Consider the following 11,555-nt stretch of genomic DNA (forward strand, 5'->3'; position numbering starts at 1 on the left):
TAAAAAAAAACACTTGTACTTTTAAACATATAGATTATATTAAGCAACATTATATATGCGATATTGCTCTTTGAGAAGGAACTTTATCTTCGAGTTGATGTGAATCTCACAGTAGAAACTGCTGTTCTTAAAGATAAACTATTTAATGTGACAAATTTTGACAATGTTTTGTTTATACTTTCGATCGTTGTGGCCAGGGCTGAAGAGTTCTAGAATCGCTCCCCCGAGAAAATTTTGATTTCTCTGATTTACATATGTGCATTTCAAGACATATGAAGGCTAAAATTATAGTAATAGCTTTAAAATCATGTCAGTGGGCAGTAGATTGTTTGACAATATCTGCTCTTTCTTCATCTCCATCACTCTTTCTTTTTCTCTCAGTCTCCCTATTATGGTCTGTCTCTTCCCCTCCTAAAGCTGAGCTTTCTCTGATATTCTTTTGTCAGTGAAGAAAGTAAACATAGGTGTCCCAGATATGAGGTAGTTCAGGGGGTTCGGGGTCATAAACATAGGCTCGACTGATATTTATATACATCAGTTTTCCTGATTATTTTTGTCGGTTGTTTAACATTTCTATCCTAAAATAGCTGTCAAATATGAAATGTTTAGTTTAGCTATATTTGATCTCACACTTCATGACCGTTAACTGAAGCGCTAGAACATGCGCTCAGCAGCTTCTGTGAACATAAAGCCTGTCTACTTTAATTTGATTGGTCATCTCAATATTCTGATGTTGATGAGCGGCGACAGACCGCAGAGCTCAGACGAGAAGATCTTGAAGCTGTGCAATATCCTTGCAGCACTAAAGTAGAGTTAATACTATATTAGGCAATTATTTCACAACCTTTGTTATATACACCTCGGAAATATACTGAAGTCTGGACCTAAAACTAATAGGAAAGAGAGGTGGCATCGCACTTGAAAGTGCTGGAACTGAAGATAAGCTACTTAATGTGAGTTTTTGTATGTCTGTGTAGAGTAGATAAATGAGTGAAGCTCTTCCCACATGCAGTGCAGTGATACGGTTTCTCTCCAGTGTGGATCCTCTCGTGTGCTTTCAGGGATCCTGAATGACTGAATCTCTTGTCGCAGTGTGAACACTTGTAAGGTTTCTCTCCAGTGTGAATTCTCTCATGTTTTTTCCGGTATCCTGACACACTGAATCTCTTGTCGCAGTGTGAACACTTGTAAGGTTTCTCTCCAGTGTGAATTCTCTGGTGCCGTTTCAAATCTGCAGCTGTAATAAAAGTCTTCTCACACTCAAAGCACATATGATTTCTTACACCAGTGTGTATTTTCTGATGAACTTTTAAATCCTGCAGACGTGAAAAACTCTTTCCACACAAAGAACATGAATGTGGTTTCTCCTGTGAATGAACTGTCATGTGGCTCTTCAGGCTTGAAGCCCACAAAAATGTTTTGTCACATTGATCACATTCATGCAGTTTCTCTCCAGTGTGGATGATCATGTGAGACTTAAGGGTTCCTTCTTGTCTGAAACTCTTCTCACACTGATCACATGTGAACGGTTTCTCTCCAGTGTGGATCCTCATGTGTTCCTGAAGGTGTCCTTGTTGTGTAAAACTCTTCCCGCACTGATCACATGTGAACGGTTTCTCTCCAGTGTGGATCCTCATGTGAATCTTCAGACTCTGTTTGCATGTGAAACTCTTTCCACACTGAGTGCAAGTGAAAGATTTCTGAGATCTTCTTTGATGTTTCTCCACTTCATTCACTTCTTCATTCTCATCCATCGGGCCTGAAACTAAAGTTAAAAAGTGCTCAGTAAATCAATAAAAAGAAAAATTATGTAGTGAAAAAAATAAAAAATAAAACCCAGATGTAATTGCAAAAAGTACTGAGTTTTGTTCAAACAACTGTTATACAAGATTATGATGATTTTGATCCATTATGTCCCTGGAATTTTCCATGAAAGGGGTGCATTAATGTACTAGACATTATTTTTATTTATTCATTAGAGTCACAAATCTATAGAGCCCCTAATAATGGGATATTATGATGGGAGAAAAAAATAATATTTCAATGCTTTTGTGTTCCCGCAAGAAACTTTTTGATATTCGCAAAACCTCAGAGATATTTGCGAGTAAACGCAAAATTACACGTGGGAAGGCAAACGCTTTTGCGAGGGAGATGTACGGGCGTCCTCAGGCAGTGGTTCAGGCTTTAGTGGTTTTGTCGAATAAAGAAACATTCAGCATGCTGGTGTAAAACTGTATATTTCTCATCTATTACCACTAGGGCTGCACGATTAATCAAAAAAAAAAAATCACAATCTCGATTCAAACATAAATGCGATCTCATTTCTTAATGATGGCAATTCACTTCCGTGTATTTCCCTGCATTCAGATCTCTGCAGAAAAAACTTCTCGGTTACGTATGTAACCCTCGTTCCCTGAGTAGGGAACGGAGACATTACGTCGGATGACGACGATTGGGGTTTCGCTTAGAAGCCTATCACCTTCGAGTATATAAAATGAGCCAATGGCAATGAAATGCCATGGGTCTGCGGAATTTGCATAGCGTATCTCCGCCCGCCGCAGGGGGTATATAAGGAAGTACGCCGGCAACATGCAGATATGTCGTCGCTGAGGAGTCGAAACTGGACCCAGGCGTTTTTCAGCGATACAGCGGAAGTGGCAGGAAGACGTAACGTCTCCGTTCCCTACTCAGGGAACGAGGGTTACATACGTAACCGAGACGTTCCCTTTCGTGGTCACTCCGAGTTACGTCGGATGACGACGATTGGGGTTCCAGTCTAATCACGCCACCTCGGCTGTCATCCAGTGCCCTGCGTAAGTCTGAGCTCCCTGTTGTGAGACTAGCACGAACGAAGGAGTCCTACTTAACACAGAAATACCAAGGTACACTGGGAAGCATATCTCAGGAGAAATATGCAATTATGCCCAACCATTAAGGGGGGGACTTGAGAGACACATATGACCCAGAGGGATGCATATGGAGTATCACTGAGGTGTCCAGCCGCAGGTGGAATATTTAAACCCCAGGGGTGGCAAGGTGGCTTGCCAAGGGAAAGACACACGCTCAAAAGAGACTTACAGTGGAAATACACATGTGGGGGTCGCCCAGAGGGGGGACCATGCACATGGAGGCACATAGTCAAGCGCAAAAGCTGCGTTATGGCAGATTGGCATAACTCAGGCGCTGACGTCACCGGTGCTGGAGGAAACTCAGAGCTTATCAGACTCACCTGAGAAGAAAATCGCACGTATCCCGTCCGTGGAGAGGAATGGCGAGCAAGCGAAGACACCTGAGCAGAATCTAGTACCGGCTGGTTGAAGCGAGTACATGGGAAGAAACTGGCTCTACTCGGAGATTATAGAATCTCGCGAATGTGTTGGGTGTCGCCCAGCCTGCAGCTCTACAAATGTCTGTTAGCGAGGCGCCATGCGCTAGAGCCCAAGAGGAAGCCACACTACGAGTGGAGTGGGCTTTCACACCAAGGGGGCATTGACGACCTTGCTGCTGGTATGCCAAAGCGATGGTATCCACTATCCAGTGAGATAACCTTTGCTTTGAGAGAGCCTTTCCCTTCAGCTTCCCACCAGAACAGACAAAGAGCTGGTCTGAGGTCCTGAAACACTGCGTTCTGTCTACGTAAGCACGAAGGGCGCGTATTGGACAGAGCAGTGCCAAGGCTGGGTCTGCCTCCTCCAAGGGCAGCGCTTGCAGGTTCACTACCTGGTCACGAAAGGGTGTGGTAGGAACCTTGGGCACATATCCAGGCCGGGGTCTCAGGATCACGTGAGAGTTAGCCGGCCCGAATTCCAGGCACGCTTCGTCAACCGAAAATGCCTGCAGGTCCCCTACCCTCTTGATGGAGGCCAATGCAACCAGGAGCGCTGTCTTCATAGACAGGAACTTAAGCTCTACTGATTGCAAAGGCTCAAATGGAGCACTCTGCAGGGCAGTTAGAACCACTGAGAGGTCCCAAGAGGGAACGAGAGGAGGGCGAGGAGGATTCAGTCTCCTCGCTCCTCTCAGGAAACTGATGATCAGGTCGTGCTTTCCCAGAGACTTACCATCAACTGCGTCGTGATGTGCGGCAATGGCGGCAACATACACTTTCAGGGTGGAGGGAGACAGCCTTCGCTCCAACCCTTCTTGCAGGAAGGAAAGCACGACACTGATCGGGCATTTCGTGGGTTCTTGATGTTTTGAAGAACACCAGTTGACGAAGAGGTTCCACTTCAACGCATAGGCATGTCTCGTGGACGATGCTCTAGCGGAAGTGATGGTAGCCACCACCGCAGGTGGTAGGGTACTCAAACCTGCCTCGTCCCGTCCAGGAACCACACCTGGAGGTTCCAAAGATCGGGACGAGGGTGCCAAAGGGTGCCCCGTCCCTGAGAAAGGAGGTCCTTCCTCAGAGGAATTGGCCAGGGAGGTGCTGTCGCAAGGAGTACTAGTTCGGAGAACCAGGTCCGGTTGTGCCAATATGGGGCAACCAAAATGACCTGCTCCTCGTCCTCCCTGATCTTGCGCAAGGTCTGCGCAAGAAGGCTCGCTGGGGGAAACGCATACTTGCGTAGGCCCCGCGGCCAGCTGTGCGCTAGTGCATCCGTGCCGAGCGTGCCCTCGGTCTGAAGAGAACTGAATTATACTGACAGGATAACTGACTCCGGTTGCGCGCCTAAACGGCCAAATAAACACAGAAATATTTCAAAATGCCAAGTCGAGTATTCCCGTAAACACAGTAGATGTAAGTACTATGTACATTCTGTGCCAATTGGAACAAAAAGCACAGGTTCTATTTAATTATTTTTATTTAGGCTATTATTGTATATGTTAATGTTCTCTTATGTTCAACAACATAAAGCTTAAAATTATTCACTATAAGGGGTCTAAAATAAAGAAAAGAGACCATTTTTGTTACTCCTGCACTTTATTATACTGAATGTCCTTTGTTTTTTTGTTGTTGGTTTTTTTGTACTTGAATGCAATAAATTTTGTTTGAAAAAATGAGAATTGTGATCTCAATTCCCATGGAGAAAAATCGTGATTCACATTTTAGCAAGAATCGTGCAGCCCTAATTACCATCCATCACTACCAACCACGGACAGTTAGTATTGTAAAAAATATGTGGGAGACCGTTGCAAGTTTGTGACTATATTTTAGGGGTGCAACAGTACATGTATTCACACAGAACCGCTCGGTACGGATGTCATGGTTCGGCGCATGCAGTCGCACGACAAATACATTAAGTCACAGGCGATCCAGGCTCCAATCCAGAAGGGGGCATGACACTAGGCATGCTGTAATGCTGTTTGCTAACAGTAAAAAGTGCAGAAGAAGAAGAGACAATTGATCGATTTGTTTACGTCTCTCAACCAGTGTTTCAACTGCGGAAAGATATCAATAAAACAGCTTGAGAATAATATCTCACGTTTACCTCCAGCTTTTAGTGTTGCATTTAGAGAGGCATTTCATATATGCACTATATTAGTCTATTCATTATATTTACTTAACCTGTTAATAATGTTTTGATTATTTATTGTATGTTTAAATAAATTTGTCATGAAAACAACAGCCACTGAGTAAATGATTCCATTTCTGTCCAATGACTTGGACTAGAAAATGTACTTTATAATTAGATTTAGCAATCAAAACCTGCCACATGTGCAATTTATAATAATTTTTTTTATTTGAGTGTTGATTATTATATCTAAAAATAAATAGCACATAGTTTGAGCTCTGTTGTTAATTGCAACATTGTAATTCTAACATTGGATTATAGAAGTCTATAATGTGTTATGTGTATGCTAGGCCAAAGAGATGTGTTTTTAGTCTAGATTTGAACTGACAAAGTGTGTCTGCTTCCCGGACAATGGTAGGAAGGCTGTTCCAAAGTTTTGGTGCTAAATAGGAGAAGGATCTACCGCCAGCAGTCGATTTTGATATTCTAGGTATTATCAACTGGCCGGAATTTTGAGATCGCAATAGACGTGAAGGACTATAATGCGTTAAGAGCTCACTCAAGTACTGCGGGACTAAACCATTTAGTGCTTTGTAAGTAATCAGCAATATTTTAAAATTGATGCGATGTTTAATAGGCGGCCAGTGCAGTGTTGACAGAACCGGGCTAATATGGTCATACTTCCTGGTTCTGGTAAGAACTCGAGCTGCTGTGTTTTGGACCAGCTGTAGTTTGTTTATTAAGCGTGCAGGGCAACCACCCATAATAGCATTACAATAATCTAGCCTTGAGGTCATGAACGCATGAACTAATTGTTCCGCATTTGTCAATGAGAGCATATGGCGTAATTTAGATATATTTTTAAGATGGAAAAATGCGGTTTTAAAGATACTAGACACGTGACTTTCAAATGAAAGATTGGTATCAAAGAGCACACCCACACACACATACACACACACCCAGGTTCCTAACCGACGACGAAGACTTGACAGAGCAGCCATCAAGTGTTAGACAGTATTCTAGATTATTACGTGGGGAAGTTTTTTGTCCAATAATTAGAATCTCTGTTGTATGTAACCCTTTTCTTAGCTCTAGGGGTTCATTTTAATGTTTCCCAATTAAGAAAAAAAACTGGATTCCCGGCAGTGAATGGTGAATTTGGCCGGTATTTTTTCTTTAAGTGAAAATTAACGTAAAGTATCTTTTTCCCTATACCAATTACACAATACTTTTACTAAAATAATAAATTAAACAATTCTTAATTCTAGTTTCCTAGAAATCAGTACCTTGTTAAATGAATGAACTTGCCAAACTCCAAAGAAATACCAGAATACAAATGTTAATGGTAAAAGAAAACAACAAATATTTATTTGTTTTACATTAATGTAATAACCCCCTTTAAAAGGAAAAAACAAGGAACCACCTTTTTTATATGAAGACAGATAAACACTTATACCCAATGGTATGTAAATTACTTATTCTTTTTGTAAATAAAATGTACAAATCACCTGTTCAGTCTCAGAACTGTTCCTTGTCTCTCTTATGTTTGTTTTTACACTTGCATTTTACCTTTTTCCTTTTCTACTTTAAAACACTGTCCTCAATCAGCAACATACAAGTGGACAAATTCAGAACCCTGTTAGATATAGGCTAAACACTTTTCTCCTGAAACATGTAGAGCAATAAGGAAAATAAAACAATATATTGATGGCCTAAGACACGAAACGAGCGGTTTGTGTGAGAAAACGAACAGTATTTATATCGTTGTTATCTCTTGAAAACGTCCAAATGATCTGACGGCGCGGGCGGGTATAGATGTATACACTAGATGTCGCCTTCACTACTGCAGTTCATTGGAACGAAACCGTAGCCAAGCGACATCTATGTATATATCTATACCCGCCCGCGCCGTCAGATCATTTGGACGTGTGCTGTTTTCAAGAGATAACAACGATATAAATACTGTTCGTTTTCTCACACAAACCGCTCGTGTCGTGTCTTAGGCCATCAATGTGTACTTATGATGGGGAATTGTTTCATTTGGACGTGGGGAATTGTTTTAATTTGGACTCTGTGCTTGTGTTTTGAGACAGTGACCATAGACCTGCATTATATGACTGACAGATAAGAACGGTTTGACCTAAAAATATCAAAATTGAAACTACTGCGGAAACAAAGACACCTACATCTTGGATGCCCTTGAGGTAAGCTAAAACATATCAAAAATTAATTTCAAAGTGAACTATCCCTTTAAGCCCTCATCACGCACGTCTTGACTCAGCACTATGACTCAAAGATCACGGAGAAGATAACAGAAATAAAAAAAACCATTTCAAATAGCAAAAACAAAATAAACCACACGTTGTTTCTCTACACTTTGGGCCTTATATTACACAGAATATATTAAGTCTCCAAAATGACGCACTTCTCAAAAGCAGTCAAATTACCGTCTTTTCATGCCATGTGAGATGCTCCTTCCCCTTCACGTAACTCACGTTATGACGCAAACTAATCATGCTCAACAATCACTGGCCAGCAATAGTACACATTCAATGCTATCTCATTGGATATGAAACAAAAACATTTGGTTATATCACATTGAAATGATATTGAAATGTGAAAACAGAAAATGAAAAGCACAAATATTCAATATTTTAAAATACTTCAGAACAAAAGGCATATTTATTTTAGGGGTCCCTACAAGTAGTACGAAATTACTAGTCATCCAATTTTTTATATCAGCTATGCATTCCGTTAATTTTGTGAATTAGTAAGTTTCGTTAGGTTTTGAAGAAATATAGAGCTGAGTATCGTCATCATAACAGTGACAACTAATTCCATGCTTCCTAATGATATCTCCTAATGGTAGCATGTACAGAGTGTGTGCGTGTGTGTGTGTGTGTGTGTGTGTGTGAGTGAGTGAGGGTAGCTTGTACAGAGTGAACAGCTAGTACTGAGCCTTGTGGTACGCCATACTGAACTAGTCTCAGTACTATGGTACGGTCTAAATCCTGACTGGAAATCCTCGCAGATATCATTTCTTTCAAGAAAGGAACATACTTGTGAAGATACAGCCTTTTCTAGTATCTTTAACAGAAAAGGCAGATTCGAGATCGGCCTGTAATTGACTAATTCTGTAGGATCAAGTTGCGTTTTTTTAACGAGCGGTTTAATCATAGCCAGCTTAAAAGTTTTCGGTACATATCCTAGTGACAAAGATGAATTAATGATATTAAGAAGAGGATCTATGACCTCTGGAAGCATCTCTTTCAGTAGCTTAGTCGGTATAGGGTCTTACATACATGTTGTAGATTTAGATGATTTAATGAGTTTTGCGAATTCTTCCTCTTCTATAGCAATGAATGAATCGAATTTTTCCTCAGGGAGACTACAATGCACTGCCTGATGCGATACTGTAGTAGACGTTGCATAGTTATAATTTTGTTCCTGATATTATCAACCTTACCACACGCCTACATTTGAACAAACTTGAGCGCGCAAAAGATGCGATATGTGAACGGCCTCTGGCGAGCTAGCTCATATCAAGCCACGAGCGACTGGAGCACGCGAGCGACGTGTTGGAGAGCCTGCTCTAGGGCTCCGCTTTGAAGGCTACAACTCCATACTTTTTTGCTACTTTGTAATAACTTTCTGCGGCCAGCGTTTCAGGAAGTGAACGAGGGTAAACACTTTTTTAGACCTGCCTAAATGAAATTTAAGACCTAGGATGAAAATCTGGCCGTTAAAAAAAAAAAAAAAAACGCCCATCGCCGCTTCTTTTAGATGTTTAAAGTTGTAAATAAGCCATTAACACTAGCTACAGCATCCATGTAGTCATTGTTTTGGTTTCCGAGAGAAGCACGTCAGAGCGAGGCTGCGTGTGAGATGCATTCAGGGACCGTAAGAAGTGCGGGAAAGGCGAGTTTTTTTTCACAAATGCGCGGAAAATCGGGACAAATATATAACAGTCGAGTTCTCCAGCGGGTGGCAATAGTGGTGACAGGTAGGTTGAAGGGGACCGGTGTGTTATTCAAGTCAGATTAAAGTGCCTCCGACTGTAATTTGCAGCCTGATAAATAAATTTTGCCTGCGCTGGAGGCCGGACCTGCCCTCATGCCGGAATACTTTAAGCCCTGAATTAGGCTGTGTAGTTGACATGGAGATAAGACGTCGGAGCGCAAAAATGTGGTTTCTCCTGTCCAACAACAACCAGACCGTTATTTCCGGCGTGACGATCGAGTCTGTCCCAAAAATACCTCTCAATGCGCCCTCGTGGACTCACGCCAAGGGCCCTATAGGTGTGCGCTACATGACGTCACCAAAGTGTGGAGTCTGAGGAGGTCCACAAGTCCAGAGTGTGCCATTTGGGACAGGGCCATGATGTTTTCAAGTTTTCCCTGGTGTCTGCGCGCGCAGTGAGTGGGCGCGGCTAATTTGATCATTTTTCGTCTTGACGTCACAACAAAAAGGAAAATGACTCATTGGAAAAACGATTCATTAAATTGACTCAGAGTTGACTCCTACTTTTGAGAGACAATAACTTTTTTTACGGTGAACTTTCATATATAAAACTTTGCAGGATGTTTTTGTTCACTTAGATCTATGTTACACACTACATGAAAGGTCATTTTCAAAATAACATAATGGGTGCCCTTTAATGTTCTTCAGCCTCACTAATGAAGAATCAGGAATAAACACCAACCTCTTTGTTCTTCAGTGTGTTTCATTCTGCAGTGTTCTGGATCTCTCATGTTCTCACTGTCCTTCAATAAACTCTGTCTTCGCAGATTTCAGCTCTTCCTGATGGTTTGATGCTCGTCTTCACTTGTAGCTGATGGGAATATTCCAGCATTTATTGGTGAATTGCAGCGGGAGGAGCTTCACTGAAGGAGGAGGAGCTTCACTGGAGGAGGAGGGGCTTCACTGAAGGAGGAGGAGCTTCAATGAAGGAGGAGGAGCTTCATTGAAGGAGGAGGAGCTTCACTGAAGGAGGAGGAGCTTCATTGAAGGAGGAGGAGCTTCACTGAAGGAGGAGGGGCAGATCTGACAAAATAAAGAAGAAATCACTTACTGAGTAAAAAAAAAAAATAGTCCACCCACTTTAAGTATTTATGGTCACATTATAAAAAAATTAAGAATAAAAAAAAAAGATTAAAACATTAAAATATATTTACAGGTTTGCAAGAAACAAATGGCGCACCAATACAGTTAACTCAACTTTTTTTTTTGTTTATTGAGTTGCATATGAAACATGGTTCATCACAGATTATTGAAATAAAAGCCATTATGAAACTTACCTATATCTTGCAGATGTCACAATAGCTGATCGTGTCGTTTGCTCAAATCTGTTGACAATAAAATGAGCTTAATGTGTCAATTTACAGATCTGAAGACATCAGCATAATGAATGAGGAGAAAACAGGATCTATTGACATGAAATAAAAAGGCTTTTCAGCTGCTCTGATAATAGTGATGAGCCATAGACTATCAATACTCATTCAACAAGAATGTAGAGTACAATAATGATACAGTAAAATATAACAACAGTAATATAAATGTAAATATAAAGACAGCCGCTGATAACATTATCAACCCTTGTAATTTGTCCACATGAATCCGATTCCCTAATAACTTCATAACAACAAAGTAGTTCGCTAACATCTTACCGTTTTGTATGGGAAAAGAAACAGACACACGATGAAAACCTTTCTGAAAAGACCCCGTAAAATGTTGAGTAAACTTTATTGTGCAGTTAGATTTAACGTGTGAACTGTTTACCTCAAAAGACTCAGGAGACGCGCGACCGCGAAAGTTTTGACGTCATCACCACGAGACGAAATAAACGATAGATTATCAAAAACTCATTTTTAAGCATACCTTTTCTCCACTCAACTCTGTAATTTGGAACCAAACAATATATTACGTTTAAAAATAAATCTTTATTTTACAGAAACTTGTACAATAACGGTATAATTTTGGTCAGACAGTTATAAGAATAATGAACATCTCTTTACTGTGAATTCCTTAATCATTATAAGATCCCTAGTAACTACTAAAGAGTTTGCTGTAGTATTTGATGCCATTCCCAGTGGCCTTATT

General features: G+C 41.0%; 1 long non-coding RNA gene across 1 annotated transcript; it reads right to left on the reverse strand.

Annotated features, from left to right (window-relative positions):
- Positions 1–555: 555 nt before the first annotated feature.
- On the reverse strand, positions 556–11,278 carry LOC311295744. The gene is made up of 4 exons (XR_014628374.1): positions 11,123–11,278; positions 10,754–10,801; positions 10,159–10,499; positions 556–1,765 (listed from the first exon to the last, which is right to left on the reverse strand). It is a non-coding gene; the product is annotated as an uncharacterized lncRNA (long non-coding RNA).
- Between the last annotated feature and the right edge of the window lie 277 nt (positions 11,279–11,555).

The sequence above is a fragment of the Rutilus rutilus genome (assembly GCF_951802725.1).
Source record: "Rutilus rutilus genome assembly, chromosome: 8".
Classification (NCBI taxonomy): Eukaryota; Metazoa; Chordata; class Actinopteri; order Cypriniformes; family Leuciscidae; genus Rutilus; species Rutilus rutilus.